The sequence below is a fragment of the Chinchilla lanigera genome, unplaced genomic scaffold (genome assembly GCF_000276665.1).
Source record: "Chinchilla lanigera isolate Chin_1 unplaced genomic scaffold, ChiLan1.0 scaffold00165, whole genome shotgun sequence".
NCBI classification, from domain to species: Eukaryota; Metazoa; Chordata; class Mammalia; order Rodentia; family Chinchillidae; genus Chinchilla; species Chinchilla lanigera.
In genome coordinates this window covers 1497105-1517474 of record NW_004955566.1, presented here as the reverse complement: position 1 = coordinate 1517474, position 20370 = coordinate 1497105, and the positions used below count along the sequence as shown (strand labels likewise).

Genomic DNA, 20370 nt, shown 5'->3' with positions numbered 1-20370 from the left:
CAGCTCCCTCACCCCCTCCTCGCCGCCCGCCACGAGGCTAGGCCAGCAGCCTCTCCACTGCCTCTCGCCGCGGCTCCGCGTCCCCAACGCCGAGCCGAGGCGCTGGCTGCTGCGACCCGGAGCCTCGGGCCTCGCGGGGGCCTTCGCCACCCCCTTCCCCCGCGGCTGCACTCTGGTGCCGCCATCCTCACACATGGTCTTCATTTCGCACACTAGCTGCGTGCTTCCTCTCGGCTCCTCTCCTTGGGCCTTTTCGGAGCGTGGAGGGAGATTTAGAGGAAGTTAGAGATCCAGCCAGCCCTGGGGAAAGGGGGAAAAACCCTCGCTCGAAGTCTGAGCTTCCGAGACGGAGGGAAGCGCCCCGTGGGGGATGGAGCACAGGCTAGGTGCTCTCCTCTTCCTTGGGCGCAGGGAGGCTAAGTGGTGGGTGGTAGTTGGGGGTGTGATAGCAAATTTGCTTTCCCTCGTCCCCTTGCCTGCACTTGCCTGCCAAGGAACACTGACCTGGCACCCTTGGCTCGACTGAGCCAGGGTGGGAGCCCATGGGACAGGCGGTGATCAAATGAGACCAAGGACATCAGACTGCCCACCCTCCGCGCTGGTTAACTCCCTGGGCCTTTGCCCTCCATACACACACACCAGGATAAAGCCCAGAGCCGACGCCCCACAGACCCCAAGTCCCGGCCCACTGGAGTGGGTGGGGTCGGTGTGTTCGAAAGCTCTAGTTGGGGTTTACTTGCTGCCTCGGGCCCCCCTCCCCCACGCTGTCGTCCGGTGATTCCGGGCCAGCCTGCGGCGGCGTCCCCGACTGCTCCGCGGTCCTGGGCAGGGCAGGAAGCTGGCACGGCCGCCGGCTGGGCAGGCGCCACTTGGCTGGGCCGGCTGCTCGCTGGAACTTGCGCAGCACCTTCGCGCCGAGTCGGGTTCCCGAGTCTTCGCCCGGTCACCCTGAGCGGCTTTCCCTCACTTTGTCCGTCGGCCTCTGTCGGAAGTCTCCCTGTCTCTTCCCGCCCTCTCGGCTTTGCCCTTCCTCTGTATGTCTCCGGAGCTCCGTAACGCAGTCAGCCGCCCTTCCCGAGATTCAAAAAGAAGTTTTGTGTTTCCCGGGAGCAGCAGCCTAATGCTTCCCTTGTTTTCCAGAACAAAGCAGACATTCAGTGGGGAGGGGGCAGGCACCGACTCTCTCCCCTTCCCGAAGCACTCCGCACCCCGGCAGGTTCAGAGCACTCGCTTCGGGACCCAGGTGGCCTGGGGGCGGGGTGGGGGCTCTTTCCTCTGGCTCGGCCCCAGAACCCTGACCCTGGAGCGCGAGAGGAGACACGGTGTTTGGGTGAGGTTCCCAGCCCTGGCTGGGAGGGCGCGCACGCGGCTGTTTACAGTGTGCCTCTGCTGCTGGAAGCTCACTAGCCGCCGCTTGACAGCGTGGGGTCCCCGCGGGCTGCCAGCTCAGAGGAGGTGCGCAGCGGCGAGTCCTCGGCCCTGGGCCTGAGGCCTCCGCCGCGCTGGGGCCAAGGCGCGCGCGGGGGGCAGCTCGAGGTCTCCAATGAGGAGTTGCTCCTCCAGCCACACACCCTTCGCCCCTAACAATGGGTAGGGTAGCATATCAAAGGGACGGGGGAGGGGTGCAGAGCTCACTGGGGAAGCCCGCGGCAGTGCTCGCGCCCGGGTTCTGAGCGTAACGCTTGGGCCGTGCGAGGGGTGAGTCCTCCAACCCCGGTGAAGGCAGGACCTCCCTCGTTCTTGCGACTCGGAGGTGTTTCTCCCTCTGGATAGTGCCCCGCAGTCCCACCAGCTCCTGCCACCCTGCCCGGTGGACTTCTCGCCATCCTGCCTCGGGCAGAGCGCTGCTATAGCTGTGCCCACGCGCGCCGGGCCTTCTCGCCGGCGCACCGCTGCCTTAGATCCCGCTCCAGCTCTTCCCCTCTCCCCGGCCTGTGGCCCGCCCCGGCGCCTCCAGCGCGGCCTGAAACTTGATCCCGTGTCGGAAGGACAGTGTGTAAACACCAGGCGCGCTCCGAGAGCCGGCGGGAGGGGCCAGAGGAGGGCTGCTCGGGCAGCTCCGAGGCCCCGCGCCCCCGCCTGCCTGCTCGCCCCGGGCACGATCTGCAGGGCCGCCGCCTCGCTCTCTGCCTTCCCAGTTGGCTCAGCTAATTGGAGCCGCCGCCACCGCGGCGGCCTCTTGTTGAATTTTCTAGATCGCAACCGTTCAGTCGTGGCTGCCTGCGGCTCCCCTGCCCCTCCCACAGCCGTTATCTCGGCCGCAACTTGGTGGTGGTGGGGACAGTCCCTCTGCTGACCCTGGGCTCAGGCTCCAACTTCACCCCAACAGTTCCAAGGGGGATTTTTCTGCAGGGTATGAGTGGGGAGGTAGCGTCTTATCGGAACTGTGAGGCTTTGAGCCAGGATCCGAGGCTCCTGATCCCATTCAGGGTTCCTCCCAGTGGAAAGCCTCGGTCCTCTCTGCCTTACACTAAGAGGTGGTGACAGTCTAGGGGAACGACTCTGCTGGCGACTTCAGTTCTTTCCAGGAAAACATTACAGAAGGATGGGGTGGTGGGAAGCAAAAAGATACCCAGTCCCTCCTGCCCTATCCCCATTTCCAGCCTGCTCATAGGGATTGGAGACTTGGTGTATAAATCCTTCTTGAAGCTAGGCTCTCCTGCTCCTTGGGTGAAGCCCATCCAAGCTCTAGAAGGCTGCTTTCCCTCTTGGTTAAGTACCAGGTGGGTCTGGGAAGGCGTGGCACCCTTAGTGGGTTCTGGGGGCCACACAGCTTCCCCAAGCTGGATGGTGGTTGTGGTGGTGGTTCACCTCCATGCCAGCCACAGTCTACCTGCCTGCACCTTTGTGCTACAGGCAAACTGTCCAGTCAGAAAGCTGTCAGGTCTGTGTGGGGCGGCAGGAGGCCCAGAGCTTGACCTGTGGTGGACATGGGAAGGGATGCAGTTTGATAGACTGAGGACATCTTTTGCTCTGCTTAGGACTCTTGCCACTGGGTTTCACAGGCCGAGGGCCCAATGTTGTAAAACTGCACCCCCAGTCTGGACATGAGTAAATATTGGCAGGTGAGCTTCCAGGAGGCCAAGTGTAGGAACCACCACCAGGGCATCGGCAGCAGCCAAAGTGGCTGCTTTCCACGTGCCAGTTCTGAAAAGGGTGCCTAGTCCTTTGCTCCCTTTGATGGGTTCTCTGACAACTGTTAGCGAACAGAGTGGAGGCTATGGGCTCATCACTTGTCATTTCCAAGTCCCCCTCTTCTTCACTTCTAACTCTTACTCAAATGAGTACTCTGAGGTCTTCCTGAGATACCTTTCCAATCCATTGGTAGTCGGAGCAAGAGTTCCCACTCAATCCACACTGCTTTAAGCTATAATAGAAAGGAGATGTATAAAGCTAATATAATAATTTGGTGCCTGGGATGACACTTCAGTGGGTCAAGTTCATCCAGTATTTTCACCAAGTTTATGCTCCCAGCTCTTCCACTCCGATAACCTGCGGGCGTCTCCCATTGTTTGTTCCTTTTCTGTTTCTGTGGCAGAAAAGGAAGAGACCCCTCAAAAGGATGTTTATTCTCCTTCACTCCCACCCCATCAGGCTCCAGGAAACTTATTCTGTTTAGGGCAAACTATATATCTATATTTTGATAAAGAAGAGAATAATTTGTGTTCCTCTTCAGGCCTCAAAAGATAATTATGTATCCCAGGAGCTTGCTCATCTCCTGGCTGTTTAACAGACAATCTAAATTCTGGCTCTGGAGCAGCATTACTTCCATGTCCCAACCTCCTTCTCACTCCCTTCCCTATGTCACCATCCCCGCAACCATCCCCAGGCCTGAGCTTCCAGTATCCAAGGCTGAGTGTACCTCTGAAGACCCTGCAGGTCAGGTATTTGCATTTCTTTTATGGAGCAAAAAGTATTCTGAGCGACTGGGATTCCTGCTCCAGCTCCCTGAAAGCTTATGCCAAGAGCACCCCATGGGGCCCATGGTGATGGATGTTGTAAGGCCCCGGGGAAGTAGCCATGGTGGTGGGAAAAGCTGAGTGCCTGCACGCAAGGATCAGACCTGAACCAAACCAAGGTGCAGATAGCAACAAAAAAAGTAACTCCATACACCTGGCTGGTTGCCTGCCTGGAAATAAAACATACCTTCCTACCCACCTTCCCAATCTGGGTAACTAGTGAGGCCTAGGGGCATTCCATTCCTTGGCTTCCCTTTAGCTCGACTTCAGAATAGCGCCGTTAAGCATATCAGGAAGCTGAGACACATCTACTACTCCTCACTTCCCCTGGCGCCTGGCTCAGCTTGGCTGAACTTGCCGTTCCTGTCTTTTTAGAGGAGCTGGTTGTGTTCCCGAAGCAGGATCGCACTGTGCCTCCTCCCCAGGGGTCCCCAGCTATTGATTTTTAATATCCGTATTCAATATTGTGTATTAAATATTGAATCCATGCACAAGAGGATGTGATGCAAATCACCAGCCGTGCCTGAGACTTTAATAGTTGTTTTATTGCCCGGAAACCACAGTTGGACGCAAGGCATCCTGCAGCCGAGGCTGGGGGGGTGGGGATGACAGGCGGAGACTCGAGGGCTGGGCAGAGCAGGGCCTCCCAAGGAAGACCCAAGGCCTCTGGTACAGCCACTGCTGAAGGCACAGGGAGACACTCACAGCCCCCAACCCCTGCAGGCAGGTGGGGGCCAGCTCTGGGCTGCCATGGAAAGAACAGGGGGTGCTGTGTGAGGCCTGGGCAGAGGAAGAGGTGTGGGGCTGTGTCCTTCCTTCCTGAACTTCCCTAACTGGACTGTCCATTCCTGGCCGGCAGCCCCCCTTCCCCTGCACACAGATACGAACCTAGACAGGCGTACACACGACTAGTGAACAGGAAAGTGAACTTTGGGCCGGAAACCCCAGGCCTCGGGCAGCCTCCACCAGCTTGGCTATGTGGCCTTCATTCAGACCTCTCTTAACCTCTCTGGGTCTGCTTCCCTTCTCCGCGATGAGGGTAATGCTATCTGCCCTGCCTCCCCCACAGCTGGCCGAGGCTGGCGCACATGAGATAATATTCAGGGAAAAGGCTTTTGTCAACTGTCGGGCCCCACATAGGCAGGCTGAGGGATTAGTGCTGGCTTTCCCTTTATGCTCCTCCTCTCCCGCAGGCTGGGTCTCCCAGCTGCCTTCTTTCTCAGAGAGGAGCCCCTTCCCGTTGAGGGCCATGCCTCTACTCCCTTGGTCACCTCTGCTTGGCCTCCCAGGCTCTCTGCCCTTCCACCAAGCTGCACTGGGGCTAGGCAGTCTGGTTTGGATGACTCCCGGCAGGGAGACAGGAAGGGCAAGAATGCCTCTGTGTGTGTGTATGTGTGTGTGTATGTGTGTATGCGCACGCATGCATGCGCACGTGCGTGCACGCCCTCGCAAAGCAAACAGCAGTGGGGAAGCTCTGTTCACTGGAGAGAGGAAAGGTGAGCTCTGCAGCTGCTGGCCGAGGCTGCAGAGCCAGCCGCATAGCGGAGCTGAGGTCCGGCTCTGATGCGCCCAGTGTGTGGGGGTGGGAGGAGTCTCAGGGAACCTGAGTGGGGAATTCTTCCCCAGTAACATTGCTGGTCTTTGCAGGAAGTCCAGCTTGATTCCTGATTGTTAGAAGGTCAGGCAGAGGCAGCACCCTAACTGTATCGCTATTGGGAAGCCCAAAAGGAAATTGGGTAGGCGGTGACTGCTTCCCAGAGCCACCAAGTCAGATGGACACTTGCCTGAGGCCCCAGGAATGGAGACACTAGCTTCCTGATGACCACGCTCCCACTCCTTCATCTCACTACCTTTGTCCATGGCTCAGGGAAGGAAGGAGACCAGAGGGGCCAGACCCGTGAAGACCACCCTGGGGCCCCAGCTATACGCTGGGAAGGCCCTACCAGACATGCCTGCCCTCGTAGGCCCTCGAGAGACCAGCTTTGACCAGCAGGCCCCGCCGAGAGAGAGCAAATTCATGTCCACATCCCTAGGCACGCGAATGGTGCGGCAGACAGGCCTGGCTGCGCACGCCTCCGCGTCGGGATTTGAGCTGCTGCCGCCGCCAGTGTTTCCCGGTCTGCGGCTGAGCCACCCTGGCTCTCTCCTCCCGCTCTGTCTCGCTGCCAGCTTCCCGCCTGTCCTCGCTGGTCTCCTGGGTCGGCAGGTCGCGCTCTGCCTTCCCGAGGGCGTGCGCCTTTGCGCACGTGTGGCCGACTTCTCGCAACCTGGGCTCCCCTTGGCCTCTCCCCGCGGGCTGCTCGGCATTGCCTTAGAGTCTCTGCCAGCGACCACTTCTTGGGCTCCCCCTCCTCGGCTAATACATCCCGGCTCAGAAACCCCTGGGACAAAAACTTCCGGCAGGTTCTGGTTTAGGGCCACCGAAGCAAGCCCAAGAGGGATTGGGAGCCCTAGGCCAAAATAGGAGGGGGCAACTATGGGGCTTCCTGAGCAAAGGAGCCGTGACTGAGCCGTGATTGAGCTCGAGGGCCGTGGCGCTCTCCCAACTCTAGAGGAGAATTTGGACACATGGTTCTGCCGCTGACCCGAAAGTTGGCAGGGCTTGTGGGCTGCGGTGGGGGTGCCCAGAGTGCACGTGCCTGTGCCCAACGCAAGTTCTGTCGGCTGGATGCGCCGCAAGGGTGGCGCTGGGGCTAAGGGCCAGCGGGGGCCTGCGGCCCTAGGCTACAGGACAGGTGAAGACACTCTTCGGAGCCCTTCTGCCCCGGCCCCGCACGCCGGCGGCCTTGGCGGCGGAAACGCGGTCCAACTCCTTGAAAGTAAACTTGCCGCGAGGGGCGTGGGGAACGGGCTGGCGGGGGTGTCTGCGTCGGGGAGGCCAGGAAGCCTAGTGTCAAGTTTCAGCCCCTAATGACACACGGTGGCGAGGTGCCAAGGCCCTGGGAACAGCGGCGCGGGAGGGGGAGGGGGCAGGGACGTGGGTGAGAGGGACCAAGCCGTGGGGCCCAACTTTGGAACCCCGAGGCGCGAGGAGCCCGCACGGGCCGAGAGTGGCCGCGGGGGCGGGGGCGCGGGCGGCGGGCGGCGGGCGGGGAGGGGGCGCGCGGAGAGCTGCCGGAGCGGAGCCGAGCGCAGGCATCTTCCGCAATCCATTCATGCACCGAAGCGCGTGCAGAGCTGCTGCTCGCTGCCATTGTTACTCGCGGGCGGTGTGGGAGCCGAGCCTCCACTCTGGCGAGAGATAAATGGCCTCTGACAGCCCCTCCTCGCCAAGAGAGCTCCTCGGATTTCACCGCGCGGCGGCTCTCAGGTCTGTGCCTCGCTCGCTTCCCGGTGAGAACCTTTAAATCAGCCTCCCGGCCCTCCCTCCTCCGGGACGCTGTGCCCCGCCCGCCCAGGCCCTGGCAGGGCCCGGGGTGCGCCGAGCTCAGTCTCGGGTCTGCTCCCCATCTGGGTGGGAGCGAGGTGGGGGCGCCGGGAGGACCCCGGGGCCGCGAGGGGAGGCGGCTAGCGTCCCCCGCCCGGGCTCCGCGCCTCCGCCTGAGCGGAGCCCCGCGCCCCGCCTCCGCGCCCACAAGATAGATCAGGCTACCGTGCGGAGAGCGGGCTGTAAATATTTAAAAAGTCTCTCGCGCGCCGGCAGTAATGGCTTTCGCAGTTGGAATGTGTGCTAGGGGAAGAGGATGGGCGACGTGTGTACTGTGCTGTGGGCTGGGGAATTGTTCCTATGCCTCTTCCTAGGTCCGGGGTGGACTGCGTGTTCAAGCTTCCTGGTTTCCCGCCGGTCGTCTCTCCGCCGCAGTGTCCCACGTTAACATGGGGCACACCCGTCGATAGGGATCTGGACCATAGCAGGGCAATAGAGGCCCAATCGGGATGACCCCACTGCTACCTTCGAGGTCTCCCTCAAGGTCCAGGGCTGGGACAGGCTTGAGATCCCGATCCAGGTCCGATTCCCGCTGATGCACAAGGGAGGGCGGGAAATGAACAGATTGGAGCCCCCTGAGTTTGGGTGCTCGCTAAAGCCTGGGCTGGGCTTTCTGCATCTGAGGGGCCTGGGCCGTTTGTGCCTTTGCACCCCTGCCCAAGTCCCTCGTAAGCTTTGATCCGCTCTAAACGTGTCCCCCGCCCCGCGCCTGAATCTGAAAGTAACCTTGTGGCTGCTGGGACCGAAACCTGGCAGGAGGCAGCGGAGAAATTGGGGCTTGGAGAGGGTAGCGCCCGGGATTAGTGGAGGTCACACGTGGATGTGGAGGGGGATCCTTCCTTCTCTGGTGAGTTTGGGCCTGGGATCTTTAAGGCTGAGCCCAGCCGGATAGGCTAGTTGGGGGAGGGGATCCAGCCTTCTCAGCGGAGAGAAGCTTAATGGGCCCACCACAGGGTGTGTGCTGGGTGAGGTTGTCGCCTTTGCCAACAGCGGTTCCCTGGAGGGGCGGGGGCGCGGAGCTGCCCAGAGCTGGGGCTGGCAGGGTGCCGAGGGTTCTGGCCACAGGTTAGAGGGGTGTGGGCCCAGGCCTGGGCTGATCCTCTGCACTTTCCACCCTGCCCGCTCCAGGACCGGCCAAAGTGTGGGTGCCGGTGGCGTGTCGGGGCGCGCCAAGGTTGCTGTTGGTGTTCCAGCGCGTGGAGCTCCCAGGTCCTGGCAGCTCTGTGCACTCGGCTTCCAGGGGCTTGTGTTGCGCCCTTCTCGCTTGTTTGTCTCGTGTGAGCCTCGTAAACCGCCCTGATTTATTACCCAGACTAAATGCTTAATTTGTGAATATGAAACAGATTAAAAGAGGCGGGGGGAGGGGGCTTGAGGTCGGCATATTTTAGCAATCAAACCAAGGCAGCCCGGCAGATGTTTCAAATTTGTCGACATTTTCAGGCTCATGTGGAAAGCTAGCTAGAATGGTCAAGAGGTCCTTTTTCCTTCTTTCAACCTGAGAACTTGGCAGTGATCAAAAGGAGGTGATTAGTAGCTACAGAAAATAGACACCAGCAGGCAAAGAGTTAACAGGCTGAGCTCTTCACCTCCAGGATTGGATTGGAGGGGGGCAGCAAAAAAAGCAAGCTGATCACAAAGGCTAAATAGGGGCCTGGCTAAAAAGGTCCGAGTCTTAGAAGCCAACTCAGAGGGTCCATTAAAAGTTAATCCAGTAAATAAACTTCATCCGTGATAAAACCGGTAAGAAGGATGGCAACTCCAATTTAAAATAGCCAACAGATAATAGGAATAAATAGCTTTGATGTGGCCTACACATGTGCTTTCAGCTTTCCGCAGGTCCGTACAGTAATACACTCAACACTGGCCTCTGCGGACACACCCCTCTCCCACTGAAAAGACCCCATGTGTACAGGCAGTGTCTTTTGGTGTTTGTCATTTTGGGGCAACTTCACACATCAAAGCCCGCAGCCCCGTGTTCCTTTCAGCTCTCTGGTTCCAGCTGCCCAGTGAAGCAGATACAATTTCTATAAATTGGCCTTCTCCTCTAGGTTTTGATTGATCATCACCATATGAGATTATTGAAAGTCTAATGTCTTATTTCACTTTCTCCAAGGGGTGAGGAGGGGAGCGGGTTATTGGAAGTCAGGCCACGTGAAGATGCTTATGTTGTGCAATAGCAATTTCCATTAGCCTGGATTTATCAGCCTCCCCAAACTCCCACGCATCTCCTGCGGGCACCTTGTGCCTCCTCCCTGCCCCCTCCGGGTCTGAGCTCCTATCCATGTTAACAGGTACAGGACAAGCACTGGCCTCTGCAGTCTTCCTATTGGGCAGGAGAACATGGCTGTTGACTAAACAGAAGGAAACAAAAGATTTATTTTTTGATATATTTATTACCACTCAAGAATCCTCTCTTTGGCCTTTGTCTCCCACCCTAAACTTTTTTGTTCCTCTTTTGCCTTGATACGATCTTTCAGTTTATTAAAGTTGATTATGGTTCCTCCGTCTTGTCCTGGTCCAGACAAAGGCTTAGGGAAAGTCAAAGAAAGCATTAATTACATGTTTCTTGTAAACAGACTTTTCATTTCCCCCTAACACATTTAGTTGGCTTGGTGTTTAGTTTAACACTCAATTGCTGCAAATATGCTGCTTAAAAATGCTGTCTTTATTAAAACAAATAAATGAATTCAAAGACCTTTCTAATTTCAACTCGCGTGGGCTAGAAACAGAAGAGAAAACCGAAAGCGAGAGCAAGAGGGAGGGAAAGGTGGCTGGGAGGCTGTGGAGAGAAAGGAGACCAAGCATAACACACACACACACACACACACACACACACACACACACACACCAGGCACACGCGGGCAGCGTTCCTTCTGCCTCCCTCCCCACTGCCGCTGCTGTGTTAAACTGGTCCATACAATTTTCCCTGGCTGCGCCCTGCAGCTCACCAGCCCGCCTGGATTTTCCATCACTTGGCGCCTAAGGCGATCATTAGCTGAGAACGGACAGTCTCCTCTACCTGCTGGCAGCCGTCATTTACCAGCCAAGGGAGGCAGGCTGCAGGCTCCTGCACTGGGCCTGGGTCCCATTCGCTCAACCCGAGAGGGGTCCTTGGGTTTTGCCCCTGGGTGCATTGGGGCCTAATTAAACTCTAACCAGGGCAGTGTGCACTACGTGTAAGTCGTGGGCTGAGAGGAAGCCGGGAGGAAAGGCGATCGTTACCCAGGCAGAGAAAGTGACTTTTGAGATCTGGGAGAAGGGATCCCTCTGATGGATCGATTGGGCAGGACCTTGGGGGTGCACATTAAGGCTGAAACCAAAGAGAAATGGCAATGCGTGGGATAGCTCCCCCCATCTAAGCAGGGCCTGTGTCACGCCAGGCAGGACAGGGTGCCACTCTAGCTCCAGACAATGATGGCTGCAGAAAAAATGACCCGAGTGCCCTGTGGTATTGGAGTTATCATTGCTCATGTGCAGGAGCTGGAGTGGTATAAATGGCTGTGGGGCAGAAAGGAACAAGTGTGGCAAGAGCCCGAGGACCAGGTGTGTTTTGTGGAGCTAAACAGTGGAGGAGCAGAGGAGAATCGTGTGCTGAAGACCTGGGCCCAGGCAGGATCAAAAGGACCTGATCTGGTGGTAAAGTGACTGCCAGCAAATGAGAGTTCGTACAGATCTCATAGAAGAGACACTGGGACTTCGAACCCTCATTTAACCTAGTGGAAGAAAATGGTTCACAAAGTGAAAACGCTTAACTCAGGATGACATGTTAGTGGCACAAGTGAGACCAGGACCAGGTGCCGTGGTGCCCACCCACAATTCCAGCTACCTGGGAGGCTGAGGCAGGAGGATCTCAAGTTCAAGGTAAGCCAGGATGGCTTACCTCAAAATAAAACAATGAAAAGGGCTATGGATGTAGCTCAGTGGCAGAGCACTTGTCTAGCATGCAGGAAGCTCTGGGTTCCAGCCCCAGGACTATGCAAAAAGAAAAAAAGAAACCAACCAAAGCACTGACTCCCAAGTTCAGCAAACAGATGGGGCGGAAAGTGACTTCTGGTTACAGAAAGAGCCGGGATGCTGCTCTTGGTCACGGAAGAAGTGTGCTATTTTAGTCATTTAGCGTTTATTAAACACTGGCAGTATGCAAAGCACAATGCTGAGGGGGCACTGGCACAGCGCTATGAGGCCCTGAATGACCAAGCAGGGGGCATCTGGTTGTTTTATGTACCTCATAACGAAGGCCATAAAGGACGGTGAGTGAGGGGCTAGGGCACAGGGAGAAGAAAGCCAACCGCTCCCACTTTTTTTTCCCATATTACATGGAACCCAAGGAAGCTATACCACTGACCTACTGCCGTTAGTTTAATGAGACAGGGTCTCACTGTGTAGTCCCAGCTGGCCTCGAATTCACGGTGATCCTCCTGCCTCAGTCTCTCAAGTGCTGGGATTACAGGTATGCGCCACCATGCCCAGTTTTTATTTTCTTTCGAGACAGGGTCTGGATCAGTTGCTCAGGCTGGCCTGGAGCTTTGCAATCCTCCTGCCTCAGCCTCCCAAGTAGCTAGGATTACAGGTGTGCATTCCACGCTCAGCCAGGATTCCACTTGTACAGGCAGGGTTTATAGGAGAGTGGTGAGGCCAGTGGGCAGCCTGCTGCAAGCGGCCCCTCTGCTGTCACCCCAGCCAAGCCTACGGGCCTGGGCCTTGGAGTTGGTTCTCCCAGGATGGCGGTCAGGCCATCTGGGCCGAGGCCCTCTACTTCCCCTTCTTTGGAGTGCCCAACTTCCTTTCCCAAGATGGGTCAGGAAGATCCTTCTGATGCAAATCGAGGAGTCAACATTTCTAGCCAGAACATGCACTTCGGTTCTCTCTTGCCCTGGACAAACAGAAGAGTGTAGCTTATCCCCAAAAGCTCCTGGACAAACGCAGGCTCTCTGGGGAGCTGGTAAGGGAATACTGCCTCCCTGAACAAAACAAACTCGAGAATCTCCTAGGTTTAGCACCTCGAGCCAGCAGCTCTCCCAGCGGAGGAGGCGGGCGGGCTCAAGTGCCTCATGCCCCCCAGATTCCACCTGCCCCATGAGGCGCTCTCCATGTGATCACAGGTGCCCTCCCTCCAGCCATCTGGCCAGGGCCCAGCCTCTGCTCTCGGCTTTTCTGAGCAGAGGCGAAACACGCTGGAGCCTTCAAAGCACATTCCTAAACACTCAGGGAGAGCTGTGGGGAAGCGAAAACAAAGGGCCTAGGAGCCCAGCAGTTCAGCTCACGGAGTCTGTGGGCCAACAGGGCTGGCCCAAGTTCAGTCAGACTTCCTGGCTTGGCGCCAGCCCGAGCTGGCAGCGTGCCGTCTCCAGCCCACCGCTCTGCCACGTTGCCCCCCAAACCTGGGCACGCACCCTGGCTAGCTCAAGCCCAGGAAGGCCTGCTGCCCTGGCCAGTCCTCTCAGGCTGGACCCTCCTGTTCAAGCTCAGGTGGCAGTTCCCGGAGCCAGCGAGCGGCCTGCAAATCCCTTAGCTCCCAAGTGCCCCAGAGTAAGTGGGCTGCCAGGGGATCAAGAGGGGGATCCTCTAGGTGCTTCCAGTGGCCTGGTGTACCTGGGGGTGCCCAGTTCGCTGCCTGGTAACTTGAGGCCTTGAGCAGCGGTATTAGAGGTTGTAAACATGGGGTCATTATTCATCCTTTTTTGTGTATGGGGGTGGATACTCCAAAGTTAGTATTTTGGTTACTTGATATGTAGTTCAGACTGGCCTTGAACTCACTGTGTAGCCCAAGCTGGCCTCAAACACAAAGTGGTCCTCCTGCCTCAGCCTCCTGAGTGCTAGGATCACAGGTGTTTGCCACCACGCCTCTCCCAGTAACTGTTCATCCTAATATACCATAAAAGTGTGATTGCATTCTGTATGTGTCAAGGCTGGGAAGCACTGTTCACTTGTCCGGGGTCTGTACCCCCACACAAATGGTGGGGGGAGGGTATCAGGCCCTGTGGTTCTCCATGGATGGCGAGCGTGGCTCATTCATTTAAGCTTTTACTCAGCTCCCTCTTGTCTGTCCTGAACTGTGCTGGCAGCTGCTGGGGGTAGCTGGGGGGACCCCAGGTTACCAGGGTCCAGATTTCTCTTTAGGGAGTTTAGGGTCCTGAGAGAGACAGACGCTCAAAGGAGCAGAAAACTCACATGTCACACTAAAGGCAGAAGAAAGCACAGTCCTTGCTTTGGTGGGGGAGGGGTGGTGTGTGCACATGTGCGCATATGCTTTGAAACAGTCTATGTTGCCCAGGCTGGCCTTGAACTTGAACTCCTGAACTCAAGCAATCCTACCTCAGTCTTCAGAGTAGCTGAGACTGCCGGGCAACCACAGCCAGCTAGGAATAGTTGTTTTGTTTTAGACCTGGGAATGGAACCTAGGGATAATTTGCCGCTGAACTACCTCCCCAACCCTTTTGATTTTTTTCTTGTTTTATCTTGAGGTTAGGGAGCTAAATTTCCCAGGCTGGTCTCAAATTTAGGGAGCTAAATTTAGGGAGCTAAATTTCCCAGGCTGGTCTGAAATCTGCAATCCTCCTGCCTCAGCCTCCTGAGCACTGGCCGGGAATGTATTGTTAAAGCCAGAGTCCAATAGCGTGTTTCTGCCCACATTCCGCTGGTTCACTGGAAACTCCCCCAGTCTCCGAGTGAGTGGCTGCTTGAGCTGCTGAATGGGGACCTGGGGGCTGGCTCTGCCCAGATGACTGTGGCCTGCTCATAGCAGATGTCATGGGTGACACCTGCAGTGGCAGAAAATCCTAAGGATGTCACAGGGAGCTGGGGGAGAAAGTAAGCCTCTCCTACCCCCATTTCTCATTGTTTCTCTCTTTCCCTTCCCAATGAAGGGAAAGCCTATGAAGGCTGATTCTTTTTTTAAAAATTTTTTTAATTTTAATTCTTTTTTTAAAAATTTTTGAAAAAATTTTATCTTTAAAAAGCCCAAACTCGCCAGGTGGGGTGGCGTGTGCCTGTAATCCCAGCACTCAGGAGGCTGAGGCAGGAGGATTGCCATGAGTTCGAGGCCAGTCTGGGCTACATAGTGAGTTCAAAGGCAGCCTGGACTACAAGGTAAGACCCTGTCTCAAAACAAACAAAATATATTGCAATATTTTAAAGAGCACAAATCCACAGAAAAACTGAAAGAACAGTACAATGAGCACTCATATTCAAAGGGAGGTTTTTAAAAGCATTGTATTTATTTGACATGTCTACCACTGAAAGAATTCAAAACCCCTTCAAAGATCTGAATTAGCCTAACTTTATCTTTTTGGTTTTTTTTTTAGCCTAACTTTATCTTAAAATGTTCCTAAGGAATACTTTGCCCTCATAAGTATGCTGCTGGCTTGTTGGTCACCCTTCTGCTCAGCGCTAGCCCTTTATCTGTACCTCACACAGCGTGGCAGCCACTGGGGCAAGCTGCACCACCCTGACGGTCTTAAGATTTCTTTTTTTTTTTGGTACCAGGAATCAAACTCAGGACCTTGCACTTGCCAGGCAGGCATTTATGCCACTGAGCTATCTGCCCGGCCTAACCTTGATGGTCTTGCTGCCCAACCACCTTTGAAGCACTGGGAGGGTTAGACTGGTTAGGAGTCAGAAGCAGCTGAAGTAGTACCTGGCACACAGTGCTAATTAGGGGTTGGGGAGACTTGAAGCTTACACACATCTGGTGTCAACCTTGCTGGAGTGATTGCACGAGGGTTGTCCCAGCCCTCACCCCCCACCCCCCGTGAGTGGCCGTGGGTTTGTTGGTAACTGCAAGAGACCCAAGGAATCCAGGAGTGTGGCATCCTCATACTCAGCATGTAAGTGGCAGGGGATTCTCGATTCTCCGGCGCAGTTTTCACACATGTGGAGTTTCTAGCCATGCTGTTTATTTATTTATTAAGTTATTTATTTATTTAGTGAACTAGTTATTTTAGCTGTGGTGGGGATTGAACCCAGGGCCTTCACACTGAGCTAAATTTCCAGCTCTTTTTATTTTTTTATTTTGAGACTAAGTCTTGCCAACTTGTCCAGGCTGGGCTCAAAGTTGGATCTTCCTGCCTCAGATTACAGGTTGCACTGCCACACCTGGCCTAGCCATGTTGTGTAAAAAAAAATTTTTTTTGGTTTGTGTGGCACTGGGGAGTCAAACCCAGGGCCTTCTGTATGTTAGCCAAATACTGTACCACTAAGCTGCACCCCCAGCCTTAGCCTTGCCTAAGACATTTGGAAGGGCTAGGGGTATAGCTCAGTACAGTCCATGCTTGGTATATTGGAGGCTCCATCCCCAGCGCTATAAGCTAAGTAAGCACACATATACATACATCTGGAGGCTCCCCACTGCGCAGGGTTTTTTGTTTTTTGGTGCCGGAATCGAACTCAGGACCTTGCGCTTGCCAGGCAGGCGCTTGTGCCACTGAGCTAGGCCTTTTTTTTTTTTTTTGACACAGGGTCTCGCTATGTAGTTCAGGCTGGCCTTGAACTCACTATGTAGCCCAGGCTGGCCTCAAACTCACAGTGGTCCTCCTGCCTCAGCCTCCTGAGTGCTGGGATTACAAGTGTGCACCACCATGCTCTGCCTCTCCTATTTGCTGGCCTAGATAGTTGCAGCCTTCCATGGAACCATCTTAGAAGACCAAATCAGCACCTGCTTTACACACAAACCCAAGAAGAATGTTCTCTTTCAGAGTGAGCCTAAGCTTGGGAAGGCTCAAGGTCTCAGAGTCCAGGGTCAAATGCAGTAGAGCAAGCAGGTGTGGCCTCAGGAACTTCCTAGTGTCAGGCAAGCCAGAGAGGTGCTTGTGCCACCCCCAATCTTGTCCAAAGAGGTGCCTCAAATAGGAAGTGTCAGATATTTTGAGAACCAGAAGCAAAGCTGGGCATGGTGGGGAATGCCTGCAATCCCAGTGCTCAAGAAGCTGAGGCAGGACGATCACTGCGAGTTTGGGGACAGCTTGGGCTACAGAGTGAGACCATGTTTCCAAAAAATCCAAAACCAAACCAGAACAAAACCAAAACCAGAGCCAGAGGCAAGAGAGGCCTGGGGAAAGAGAAAAGAATGTGGAATTTGCTTAAAGCATACTTTGCTTTGTGCTATAAAATACTGTGCCTAATGTTAGGCTTTGACGACTAATATCTGACCTTGACATTGTGGTGTTTCTGCCATGTAATTTAATTAATGTGTGATGTCAGCACAGTGCCAGAGAGCAAAACATTCTGACACCTCTTGGAAGCCACCTAAGTCCCTTTGAGCCCCCCTCCCACCCTCAGTGGACTGACACGTAGAGACAGCCTCTAGCGGACCCTGATACAGTGCGCAGTCATCCAGCTGTGTCGACGTCATACTGGAGAGCGCTGGAAGCTGACTGCTTTCTGAGCGCCCCCCCCCCCCACTGTGAGTACATTCCTAGGAGAGAACGGCTCACCCTTCCTCAGGGCACCAGGTAGAGAGTTTTCCCATTTTTCCCCACTAAATGTTTTCTCACACCTGTAGTCCCAGCTACTTGCTCAGGAGGCTGAGGCAGGAGGTTTGCTTGAGCCCAGGAGTTGTGGGCCATCTTGGGCAACACAAGAAGATCCTATCTCTGTTTTTGTTTTGTCTTTTTGAGACAGGGTCTCTCTATGCAGTTCAGGCTGGCCTTGAGCTCACTTTGTAGTCCAGGCTGGCCTCGAATTCCCAACGATCCTCCTGCCTCAGCCTCCCAAGTGCTGGGATTACAGGCGTGCGCCACCACACCCGGTTTTGTCTTTTTTTGAGACAGGGTCTCGCTGTGCAGTTCAGGCTGGCCTTGAGCTCACTTTGTAGCCCAGGCTGGTCTTGAACTCGCAACGATCCTCCTGCCTCAGCCTCCCGAGTGCTAGGATTACAGGTGTGTACCACCATGCCCTGGCAAGATCCTATCTCTAGAAAACAAAATGTTTTAGCTGGACTCAGTGGTTCACACCTGTAATGCCGGCACTCTGGGAGGCTGACTCAAGAGGATCAAAAGTTTGAGGCTAACCTGGGCAATTTAGCAAGACCTTGTCTTAAAATAAAGTAATGTTTAAGAAGGGCTGGGGAATGGAGCTCTGTGGTAGAGCACTTGCCCAGTATGTGCAAGGCCCTGGGTTCAACCCCTACTACTGCAAAAAAAAAAAAAAAAAGTTTTCTTCTTCTTCTTCAGCTTTGTCTATTGCAAAGTGATGGAGCTTCACAAAGGAACATAAATTAGATAAGAGGCACATTAACTCATTTAATACCCACCACATACCTGCCGATATTTTGGGCAGTGCATAGTATTTTTTTAAAAAAAATTTTTTTTTTTTAGTGCATAGTATCTCGAACATCATAAAACTACATTTTATTACAGAGAGAAAGTGAATACACACATAAGCAACAAAAGATAGACAATGTCAGTTGTGACGCCTGCTGATGAAGAATGCAGAGGGGTGAGAGGCTAGCAAGAGCTGTGGCGCTGCTCAGCTGGCACACGACACACTCAGTGTCTTAGATTGACAGAAAAGTGCTCCATGGGGTAGCAGTAAGCCCATGTCGCAGTAATGCTGTGGAACAACCCACCCAAAACGTGGACACGCCTTCACTTCCGGTGTACTGTCTGGATCACCCTGGGCTCACCCATCCAGCTTGTGCTCAGTGTGACGACAGCCATGTGTGATCAGGTCTGGGTCTGTTCTACATGTCCCTCATCTTCGGGATGAGTGGGCCACCTGGAACATGGCCTTCTCACAGCGATAGCAAAAGCGTGAGCAGAGAGTCCTGACACAATGACGCTTCTCTCCTAGGCTTTGCCCAACAGCTCCTTATTTCCTCCCATACCCCAGGCACTTAGAAGGCTGAGGCAGGAGGATCGCTGAGAGTCTGAGGCCTGCCTGGGCTACGTATGAGTTCAAGGCCAGCCTGAACTGCATAGTGAGACCCTGTCTCAAAAAACAAAACAGAACAAATCAAAACACAGATGGTTCAAACCCAAACTATGGCTCTGCAGCTATGACGTTTGATAAAACCACTTTTGTTGAAATCTTCAGTTTTAGATTAAATTTAAATAAATCCACACAGTAATTATGCATTACCATCCCTGAGGCTTTTTTTTTTTTTTTTCCAGTACTAAGGAATCGAACTCACGAGCTTGCGCTTGCCAGGCAGGCGCTGTGCCGCTGAGCTAAATCCCCAGCCCCTAGCATCCCTGAGGCTGAGATGGTTTACTATGGCACCAAAGGTATCTTGGTCATTGGTGCCAACCTCAGGAAACCTGGGAAAATGGACCATAGGCCATCGTGGTACTGAGAGAGAAAGCGACCATGATAGAGCCTCTCTTCCTGCCCGAGCTTTCAGTGCAACAATGAAAGACAGGGTAGACTCCGGCAAGTTTCCTTGCCAACTTTTCTTATTTTTTGTCTGGTTTTTTGTTTTTATTTTTGTTTTTGTTTTTGTTTTTGAGACCAGGTCTCACTGTGTAGCTCAAGCTGGCCTTGAACTCACTATGTAGCACAGGCTGGCTTCCAACTTGCAGTGATCCTCCTGCCTCAGCTTCCTAAGTGCTGAGATCACAGGTGAGTGCTACCACGCCCAGCTTTTTGCCGACTTCTGAGCATGTTTTTGGAGTGGCACAAATCTGGTTTCAGACCTAAAAGGTGTCACCTCTGGACCCCTTAATCAACTAGCCCTTCAGTGTGTCTCACTGGCCGTCTAGGACACACCTTCATGAGCGGTGTCAGGGCGGAGGTAGATTCCAGCTCCTCTTCCCAGTTCCTTGCTCCCTAGTCCTATCTTGCCTTTCTCTTGCCATCCTTGAATAATCCCTAAGTGTCTTTTCAAAGAGTGATGATTTTTAATTTGAGGCCTCCTTCAATTAATCCCTCCAGAGCACCGCAGTTAGCCAAGTACTGGAACCTGGCCTTTCCCTTCAGGAAGGAAAGCTCACTATTCAATTGATTCTGACAGTCAATGGAATCTAATCACCATTGCCCAGAGTGATTCCAATCAAAGGAATCCACTCCTTGAAAATTCAAGGTGGCAGTATCAAGGGTAACATCTTGTAAGCAGAGAGAACAGGGCGCTGGTGGGGCCCCCTGGGGATTCAGTCCATCTCTTCCTTGGGAGGAGTCTGGCTCCTGCTCTAGAAGTGCGCGAGTTGATCCATCCTCTGATCAATCCCAGCCTGGAACCGGAAGGGGGTCCCCTACCTTCGAGAGCAGCTACTAATACGGAGTGCATTGACTAGTCCGAAGGCTGCGGCTCAGTCTCTGATCTCACTGAACTTGGCTTGATGTTCCTAGGTCCACCTTGAACTCCTCCTTGTTTGAATCTCCTGAGGCTTTATTTGCTCCTTTGTTGTTGTCAGTGTGAATCTCTTTGCAACCCTCTCCCAGAGGCACTCCCACGCTTCAGCCTTCATTCCCTATTAGCTGAAGAGGATCATTGATACTGATTTACTTTTTAGTGAAACAAAGTAGCTATACTCAGACCCGGGAACAAAGTATCACCAGCAGCCCAGAAATCTCCTCAAACCTTGCAGATACTACAGCCTCAAAGGGAACCCTCGCTTACACACACACACACTCACTCACTCACTATTGGGACGGAGCCCGGGCTTCACACATGGTAGGCAAGCACTCTACCACTGAGCCACACCCCCCGGCCTGCTTGACTTCTGATAATATCAGTTAGCACTGCCTGGCTTGGTACTTTATAGAAATGGAATCTACAGAATGCTCTCCATGGTGCGTCTGTATGATGCTTGGGAGACCCGTGCATGTAATGTACAGTTCATTCTTTTTCTGCCCTGTAGCATTGCATTGCATGAGTACATGTAGGTTTTTTTGTTGTCGTTTTGTTTAGTTTTTGTCTTTTTGAGACAGGGTCTCGCTATGCAGTCCAGGCTGGCCTTGAGCTCACTGTGTAGCCCAGGCTGGCCTCGAACTCTCAGTGATCCTCCTGCCTCAGCCTTCTTAGTGCTGGGATCACAGGTGTACACCACC

The 20370-nt window shown here is 54.3% G+C and overlaps 1 protein-coding gene across 1 annotated transcript in view; it reads left to right on the top strand.

Moving 5' to 3' along the window:
- Positions 1-7135: 7135 nt before the first annotated feature.
- The window catches only part of Bcor (BCL6 corepressor), a 97800-nt gene continuing 84565 nt past the window's right edge, over positions 7136-20370 (top strand). Inside the window, exon 1 of the mRNA XM_013509214.1 lies at positions 7136-7269. The gene's annotated coding sequence lies outside the window, so the exon portion shown is untranslated. The remainder of the gene's footprint in view (positions 7270-20370) is intronic.